Below are 10,398 nucleotides of genomic sequence, written 5' to 3'. Positions count from 1 at the left end.
ATAACATTTGAACTCAATCAACAGGAAAGATAAAAATATCATTCTGTAGATTTTTATATAGTTACATAAAATTACTGGGGTTTTGTGTTACATGATAGTAGAAATAAACAAAGGGAGATGGATGGGGTGAAAAGGAGAGGGTATGAGATACAGATATGCCCAAACTATGTTATATTCTTATGTGAAAAACATCCTTCTGAAATTCAGTAGCATGTGTGATACATACCAATTGAGAAAATAGCATTAATAATAATTTTAAAATTCATTCCCATAGAATTAAAGGAAAGTAGAGTAAATAATATAATGTTCTGAATTTTTTGTTGTTGAAAAGAAGCAAGATGACAAACTTAAACATGTCATTCTACCACACCCATTAAGTATAAATAGATTAGTCTTCCCAATTAAAAGGCAGAGGTTTTCAGAATGTGGGGGGGGGGGGAAGATCCAATTGTATGCTGCCTATAGGAGAAGCACTTAGGCACAAAGACAAACAGAACAATAAAAAGTCGTGTAAAGCTACAGCATGCTAATGCTAATCCTCCAAAAATATATTGGCTTATTATCTACACCCCAACGCACCATTCAGAGCAAAGGCTGTGAAGAGCATTTCATAGAAATACGATATTTCAAAACGGAACAATCTCAAGTGTTGACATACCTAATAATGTATAGAGCTTTAAAATATGTGAAGCAAAAGCTCACTTAAGCTGAAAGAAAAGTTTTAAAACTAGCAGTTATAGCGTGCAGTTTTAATAGCTATGACTCAGTAATTGATAGAACAATTTGACAGGAAAATGAGGATGGATATAGAAGACTTGAAGAGCACTGTCAACCACCCTGCCCTAATTGACATTTACAGAAAGTGCCACTCAAGCCTTGGCATAACACACACTTATTTTCCAAGCAGACGTAAACACTGTGTGCTGAGCTGCAAAATAACGCAATACACTTTAAAGGATTCAGGTTCAATTGTTGAAGATGATAGTAAGTCGATAAGAGTCAGAACAGATAACTCAATGATGCCAAATAGGGGTTTTGGCTCCTCACAATACTCAAATCCGATCCTTCGAAAGGCTGTGGTGAAAACAAAGTCACCTTTGAGTGACAGTCTCGCTTACCAACACCCAAGAAGACAGGAAGTACTTACAGTGTTCTGATACTGGTATGTAGCACCTAAGTATCTTCTATTAGAATAATCTCTTATTTACACTATATCTTAAATTCTAATAACTTGTTCCCTAACTACTAAATATACTTAGTCACCTTTGTAAATACAACACATATAAAGAATAATTATGTAGACAATGCGGATGTTATTTGACATACACGTGTGCTTTATTATCTATAATGCACATATTCACAAATACCGTATGCACAGGTCATCAGTAACAGACTTAGGATGGTAAGGTCAGTTCACACACATGTTAATTTATACCTTACAAAGCAATTTCATATATATCTGCCTAGCTTCCCCACCTGTAGGAATATATAGCAAGAACCAAGTGTCTTCTATAGTCGGGAAGATTTTATTTCAAATCCTAGCCTGGTCCATTGTACAAGCTGAGTCATAGATATAAAGAAAACAAACTCCAGTAAGCCTAGTGGGGACTGACACAGAGCCCCAGCTCGCAGGGGATCAGGACCACACATGTTCACACACATACAAATGTAGCATTATAGGAAACCTCTTCCACTAATGACATTGCTTCCTCTAGAATCCCTTTCAATCACCCCATGACCCGTTTTACTTAATGACATACTGCACGCCTCCTTGGCAATGGCACTCACTCCACTGCGTTTTAATTGCTACTTTAGCTTGCCAGTTCTCCTGTCTTTCCACCCCAAATCTCCATGCACAGGTTGGATGCCAGCGCTGGCAGTCAACATCTCTACTATCTGTTCATTTGTTTCCTCCCTGTGTCCTTATTCCACACTTTTCCTTGACTTCTTTGCGTCTCATCCTCACATTCCTTGACGTGATCATTATCCCAATGTGGTAAATACTGTTGCTTCATCCCTGAGGTTTGCACCCACCACATCCTCTTGTAGTTCTGATTAAAGCCATGCTAATCTCGGATCACTTCACCATTCTGTGTTAAAGCCTTTCTGCAGATCACCTGTGTTAAATATCCCACTACATTAATTAACTGGGGCACTTGTTGAGAGAAATAGCAAAATTCCCATTCAAATTACTTTCAAATTAGGTAGATGACTTATTGACTAATGTAACTGAAATAGGCTTCGGGTAAGACTGGGTCCAAGGCTTCATCATTACCAAATAATCCCTTGCGTTGACCTTACCCTCAATCATAATTTTCTTCTACAAAGGCCAATACAGTTTGGGGTTATATTTTAGCAACCAGCAACCTCACTGTTTAAAAAGGTGCCGTGTCTGTGGCTCCGTAATTCCGCAAACATTCCATTAATGGCGGTCATGGTTTCAGAACAATGTATGTTGTGTTCTCCTATTGATCATATCTAGTCCATTGACCCTACCCTTGTTGGGGGTTAGATGAGACCTGCACCCATCCAAATCACAATGGCTAAAACTGAACTGCTCCCATTCCAAACCAAGAGAGACATCTGATGGGCAAAAAGGAAACAAAAGAAAATGGTCTATCTGTCCAGCGTGCTTCTGCTATAGTTATTAGTTGCAATTTCACTCCACTGTATGTCCAATCAGCACCTTTGGCCATTTTATTCCCTTCTATGCTCAGGAAATTATGAATTTCCAACTCAAGTAAACACAGTGTTTTCACAACAAGAGGAAGAAGGAAGCAGAAAGAGACTGAGTTTTTATGAAATAATCAGAATGGCAAGGAGAAGAACAATAGAGCTTTGGTTTCTCTCCAGGGATCAGGTGGGCACCTTGGGTTAGTATGATGTAGCAAGTCTGCTCTATAGGTACCACCCAGTGTGGAGATGCCCAACAAAGTTTCAAGAAGGATGGCTTTGGGCAGTTCTGAGGTTCCCGGGTAGCTATCAAGATCGTCACCTCACCTATTGAAGTCTGACAGCTACATGAATTTGTCTCCTTTCTTGCCAGGAGTGTTTCTAGGCTGTTATACCTGGAGACCTGAAATGCATCTATTTTATATATGTCTGTGTTCCCAGTGCCTAGACTAACAAATTGTCCCTTTCATATTTATTACTGGGCAAGTGACAGATGTCAAACATTAGCTTTTTTTTTTTTCTTCCATTTCAGTAGGGTTTTTAGTCTGGAGTCTTGCATACTGCACATGCCTAAGAGACTTTTGTCAGATTGAATTTCTCCAAAAACATCATCTAAAAAATCATCTGAATCGTATTTTCTTTTTCTGAGCCTGTGGATGTTTCAGGGAACACTGTGAACTGAGTACTGCCTGTGTCCAGGTCTTACAATGCAGAACTTCTAATCTGAACCTGTGGCATGTTCTCATGTGTTATCTCTCTATGCTACTTTGATTTCAGCACAAGGTCTGCTGAAGTAAGCACCAACGACATTTTAAATAGCTGCTATCCTTCCTCAGATAGGGAACATGTCATTCTTTGCTCTCGCAGGGGGAAAGACTTGCTTCTGTGCACATCCGTTCCCACAGTCTGTTTCCCCCAGAGCCTTCCCACCTTGACATCCATCCTCAGCACTGCTAGGTGGGCATCAGGGCTCAGCATCCAGCAGTTTGTCTGCTGCTTGGGAAACCCCAGGAATGTTAATGCTATTGAGCTACTCTGCTCAAATACTCCCAGAGTGAAGGGGAAGCACAGCTCTGGTAGCTAGGCAACCATTACAACCACAGAAGGATCTCCCAAATAAAGAGAGATGGAGAACACACTGGAAACAGGCACAATTGCACTGTTAATTTGCAACTGGTTGGATTGCAGCTTTACTTGGTTTGATGGTCTATTTCTTACTTGAGAAAACATCACTACTTAGGTCTGTTGATTTCTACATAAACTTCAAGTCTCTTTGATCCTCATTATTCGTGATTTCCAGAGTCCCAGGAAAGAAAATAGAGGGGTGTTTTTTTTTTACAATGTTGAGCCTCTTAACAGATATTAGGTGCTCAGTAAATATTAATTGAATGAATTAACATGTGGGCACATAGCTTTTAGAGACATATGAAAATGTGGGCATAGACCTAGATGGTGATTTTTAAAGTATGTTGACAAATTCCTTGGTACCTCCATCTTTTTAGGAGATGAAACTTATGTGAGAGATGCCTTCATAGCCTGCTCCTAACCCATCAACAAATGTGGCTTAATCATAACGGATCAATATCCCCCACCCCGGAGAATCATCTCCAGAACACCTTTTCTGCCTCAGTGAAAAAAAATCTTCAGTCGACTTTAATCTCTGTCAGCATCGGATGACATTTACCTGGAAAACTCCAAGCTAGAACCACTCAGGAGATCCACTCTCAATTTCCTGGCCCACATTAAGAAAAAGAAATAGAAGACGAGTCAAATGCTTCTTCTAATCTTAAGCCACTATGTTCTTCGTGCCTTGTCACATAGCAATTAAGACAGAAAAGACATCCTTCTTCCTTTTGGAGACAAGTTAGTTGACAAGTGAACCCCTTAAGGACAAAGGTTCTGTCTTCTTGTTCCCCTGACCTGATGTGTTCAATTAACACTGGGAACATCTAGCTTAAATCTTTATGGATATCTGTATGTACTTATTTCTCACACAAAGAAAGTACAACTCATTAGGCCATCATCAACGGGAATATTAGACAGGCTGGAGAATTCCTACTAGAATTCCCACAACCCTCCTCCTTCCTGAAGCAGGTAGGAATTAGACAGGTTCCCGGGTAGACAGACAGACAGGGAGTGGCTAAGGAAGAAGCTGGCCATCCTGCTGTGTCTCTTAGTCTCTGTCCTAGTCTCTCAGAGCTACAGCTAAAGGAACTCAAGGCCTTAACCTCTGCAAACTCAGGACAGCTGGCAGAGACCCTGCTTCTCAGCAGACTAGGAATCACAAAATGGTAAGGCATGACAATCCTACGTGGGATCACTTAGGAGTTGTCACTGTGGCAACATTGTCAGCCCAACTCAGCTTCACAAATAAATGCTGACCAGGCAGCCTCAGGACCTTTCTGACAGACACTCATCCTGGCCTCCTGTCTCCACAGGTGACAGATGCGAATCCCTCTTTCCACACAGTCTCTCTCCAACCTTTGTCAGACAAGACAGTCTGCTTCAGGACTGGTTGCATACACATCCTCACATACTGAACAGTGGACCAAGTAGCAAGCCATGGCAAAGCCCGGAGTTCTTCCAGCAGATAGTGTATGCCTGCTGTATGCTATGATACATACATACATACAAGTAAAGTGTGATCTAGTTAGGAATGTCAGTCACTTATCACCCCTCCTGAGGAAGGACATTTCTTTAAAGTGTGTTCAGTTGCCCAAGGATGCCTTTAAAAAAAAATTAATGTTCATAGCAGCCCTATTTATAATAGCCAGAAGCTGGAAAGAACCCAGATGTCCCTCAACAGAGGAATGGATACAGAAATTATGGTACATTTACACAATGGAGTACTACTCAGCTATTAAAAAGAATGAATTTATGAAATTCCTAGCCAAATGGATGGACCTGGAGGGCATCATCTTGAGTGAAGTAACACAATCACAAAAGAACTCACACAATATGTATTCATTGATAAGTGGATATTAGCCCAAAACTTAGGATACCCAAGATATAAGATACAATTTGATAAACGCATGAAACTCAAGAAGAATGAAGACCAAAGTGTGGACACTGTGCACCTTCTTAGAATTGGGAACAAAACACCCAGGGAAGGAGTTACAGAGACAAAGTTCGTAGCTGTGATGAAAGGATGGACCATTTAGAGACTGCTGTATCCAGGGATCCGTCCCATAATCAGCTTCTAAACGCTGACACCATTGCATACACTAGCAAGATCTTGCTGAAAGGACCCAAATATAGCTGTCTCTTGTGAGATGATGCCGGGGCCTAGCAAACACAGGAGTGGATGTTCACAGTCAGCTATTGGATGTATCACAGGGCTCCCAATGGAGAAGCTAGAGAAAGTACCCAAGGAGCTAAAGGGATCTGCAACCCTATTGTTGGAACAACATGATGTACTAACCAGAACCCTGGAGCTCTTGTCTCTAGCTGCATATGTATCGAAAGATGGCCTAGTCGGCCATCAATGGAAAGAGAGGCCCATTGGACTTGCAAACTTTATATGCCCCAATATAGGGGAATGCCAGGGCCAAAAGAATGGGAATGGGTGGGTAGGGAAGTGGGGGGCGCTATGGGGGACTTTTGGGATAGTATTGGAAATGTAATTGAGGAAAATATGTAATAAAAATATTAAAAAAAAAAAATTAACCTTAACAAAACACACACACAACTAAATTCAATGCCCCAGAAATGAAGCAAGTCTGTCTTCTACCCATTGCTTCTGCATCTCCCTTTTAGGATTGACATTAGGTTCATAACAAGCCTCAGGTTTGTCCGTGCTTAGTGATCCTCAGCAGCACTAGGTGCTGTGCTGGGTTCTCCTGGGTGCTGTCCTGGGTTATCTATGCCTTTTACTTATCTTACTTAATTTAACCTAGTGGAGAGATGGGCTAGGATGTAGTTCAGTGGTAGAGCATTGATCTAGCATGCATAGAGCTTGAGTTGAGAGAGAGATAGACAGACAGAGAGACAGAGACAGAGGGAGAGGGGACAAGGGAGAGGAAAAGGGAGAAGGAGAGGGAGACTGATTATGAAACTCAGAAAATTTGACTCATTTAAAACCTGTCTCAAACCCATTCCCAAACCCAGGTCCTTCCAGCTCACTCATGGGAGGCAGCTTTTCAGTATTTGAACAGACTTCATGTTCTCACCAAGTTACTGAGTCTTGGCATTTTTTTCACTCATGCTTTCTTAGGTATCAAGCAAGGTTCTAAGATGTGTAGAAGGATTTAATGGCTGGCTAACCTCGTCGAGAAGTGTTTCCTGGCTTACTGCAAGGCAGTTAAGACTTGTAGTTGCAATCTTTGCTCAGCATGAGACAATCTGATTTATCGCATAACCCGGAATAGTTCCAGCATAAGCAGCCGACATCGCACCAAGTCATATTTTCTAAAATATTGAAAATAGTTCCAGGTTCCCCATAACTCAGGTTTTCCCTTCAGAAATGTTTGAAGGAGCGAACACAAGTAATGCAGTGTTTAAGAGGGAGAGCCTACATGAAGATGGAAAAAGAGACCAGTGTGAACAACAACTCTGTCTTGCCCAGTTTCTCCATTCCCATTCCACCTTAACCCAACAGGGAGGGAAGTGAAAGAGGTGTAAGGGGAGAGTGGGGGAGGGGAGGGTGCCCACAAACAGCTTGCTGCTGGACAATGCTGCCATCTGCTGGCGACAATTGGAATTTCACCACACAATCATGCCAGTCTTTCCATTGATCAACCGCAATGATATAATCTTAAATTCCCATAAATTGCCTTTAAATCGCCTCCAAGCCAGTCTAGTGTTGTCATACTTGAGGTCACAACTGGTGCACCACATGTGGTCTGGGAACTGTCTTCAATAAGCCAGTTAAAAAGAGGCAAATTAATAGTAGAAATCAGAAAAAGAACATTTGTTCCATGTAGCTTCACTGAGAAAAGGAACAAAGAAACCAAGCAGAGCCCCCAAGTCTGTCTTTGAGACCCTGAAGTGAGGGTTTATTTAGCTTACTAGTTACAGTCCGTCGTCAGGAAAGCCAAGGTAGGAATTCAAGGCAAGAGTCTGAAGGCAAAAACCTAAGCAGAGACCGAGGAGGAATGATGCTCACTGGCTTCCAGCCCCTGGCTTGCTCACCTACCTTTCTTATACAACCAAGGACAACCTGCTCAGAAGTAGCCCTGCCCACAGTGGGATAAGCCCTCCTACCTCAATTAGCAATCAAGAAAATGTTCCACACATGCCTACAGGCCAGTCTGATGGAGGCAGGTTGTCAGTCGAAGTTGCCTCTTTCCGGGTATGTCAAGTTGGCAAGCAAGACTAACCAGCACACTGCTTTCTAAGCACTTTACTTTTAAAAGACACTATACAGGGCCTAGGCAATGAGAGAAGTTCCAATATCTGCTTAGTGTCTGCTCCCTTCCAGTGCTTCTGTATTGTCTTACTCAGGGTTTCTATTCCTGCATAAAACATCATGACCAAGAAGCAAGTTGGGGAGTAAAGGGTTTATTCAGCTTACACTTCCACATTGCTGTTCATCACCAATGGAAGTCAGGACTGGAACTCAAGCAGGCAGGAAGCAGAAGCTGATGCAGAGGCCATGGAGGGATATTACTTACTGTCTTGCTTCCCCTGGCTTGCTCAGCCTGCTTTCTTATAGAACCCAAGACTACCAGTCCAGGGATGGTCCCACCCACAATGGACCCTCACATCCTTGGTCACTAACTGAGAAAACGCCTTACAGCTGGATCTCATGGAGGCCTTTCCTCAAGAGAAGCTACTTTCTCTGTGACAACTCCAGCTTGTGTCAAGTTGACACACAAAACCAGCCAGTACATATACCCAGCAGCCCTCTCCTTGGATAAAACGTGAACAGGTCTCCCTGGGCCACAAGGAATCCAAAACTGGCCACCAGCAAGCCCCTTTCCCAACACCTCTAACTTCACCCATGTGCTTCCCAGGGCTGCTTTCTAAATGGCTGTAGGTGGAACACTCCCCATGTCTGGTCTGCTGGAAGCCTGTGGTGGTTTGAACTGGAATGCCCCCCCCCATAGGCTCATAGATTTGAATGCTTGTTTAACAGGGAGTAGCACTACTTGAGAGGGATTAGGAGATATGGCCTTGAAGTAGGTGTGGCCTTGTTGGAGGAAGTATGTCACTGGGGGGTGGGCTTTAAGGTTTCAAAAACTCAAGCCAGAGCCAGTGTCTTTTTCTCTTTTTTTTTCTACCTTCAGATCCAGATGTAGAACTCTCAGCTGCCGTGTTTGCCTGTGTATCACCATGCTTGCTGTCATAGCGATAAGCTTCTGAGACTGTTAAAAAGCCCCGACTTAAGAAAATTTTTATAAAGGTTGCTATGGTCATGGTGTCTCTTCACAGCAATAGAACACTTACCAGACAAAGCCCCACCCACACCAAACTCACATGTGTAGCCCCTTCACATACTGATTTTCTCACACAGCCCCTGATCAACGACACTCATTTGAAAAGCATCACATTGAGCTCAGAACTTGACATTTGGAAATGCAATTGTTGTAGACATGTTTCATTAGATAGTTGTCCTGGATTGAAGAGAGACCTAAATCCCCAAAACCTCCCTCCCCTAAGGGCACAAGGAAATCAAGACTCTAAAAAGAGGGATATGTAAACATAGAGACAGAAATTAGAATGATGTAGCCACAAGCCAAGGCATGCCAGAGGGCCAACAGTCACCAGAAATGAAGAGGCAGCAGCTGTTCTCACTGAAGCCCTAAAGAGTGAAAGATGGCGCCTTGACTTCTGGGAACGAGAACTACAAAGGAATGTATCTTTGTTTTAAGCCACTTGGTCTGTAGTAATTTGGAGGGACAGCAACGTTGTGTAGCCAGTCTGGAAATCAGTGTAGAGACGCCTCAAAAAGCTAAAGGAAATCTACTGTATGGCCCATCAGTTTCAATCCTTAGCATACTCCCAAAGGACTCAACATCGTATTCCACGGGTACTTGCTCAGCCATGTTCATTGCTGTTCTGTTCACAATAAGAAATAGAAACAGACGCAGGCATGCACTGCCCAGGGCCCAACGCCCCGACACAGGCAGGTGCCACTACAATAAACAGATACGAAATGTAGAGGTGGGAAACGTAGAAAAACGGAGCAGTGTATGCAGTATGGAACGAGGTAGAACTGGAGACGTGATGGTGGTGACAGGTAAGATAGAGAGAGGGCTAAGATGATGTGCTGTCATTGCTCAAAGGAGGGGGGGGTGCGGGGGAAGGGGCAGGGGCAGGAGAGAGCCGGTAATGTAGCCTGGAACTTCTGCAGATGCAGACTTAGCCCCTGAACATACTGCCTGGCTGCAGGAGGGAATCCCCCTGGCTCTGGGCAAGGATGGAAGCTCGAGATGAAGAAAGGTTCACTTGCTGAATTGGACCTCCTCAAAAAAAAAAAAAAAAAAAACCCACCTGGAAGAGACTGTGTCAGTGACTGTGGCCTATGCTGCTGCCTCAGAACTCTGTGAAGCCTGAGATCCATGACATCTGTGCTGCTGGTGATGCCCTGGGGCTTTACTCCCTCAGAGGCCATCCTGATGTGAATGGTAAAAGTAGTTCTCTGAGGCTATGCTGAAGCTCATGGCCCCTGAAGCTGCTCAGAGCTGTGAGTGAGTTGGTGGTCCTGATACCACAGCCAAGGACTGTGTTGATATTTGTGGTCCTTGTTGCCACGAAAGTGGATACAGATGTTCTGCCACCTGA

The sequence above is a fragment of the Mus caroli genome, unplaced genomic scaffold (assembly GCF_978045245.1).
Source record: "Mus caroli unplaced genomic scaffold, Mus_caroli_1 scaffold_16, whole genome shotgun sequence".
In the NCBI taxonomy this organism is placed as follows: Eukaryota; Metazoa; Chordata; class Mammalia; order Rodentia; family Muridae; genus Mus; species Mus caroli.
This window is presented reverse-complemented; position numbering follows the sequence as displayed.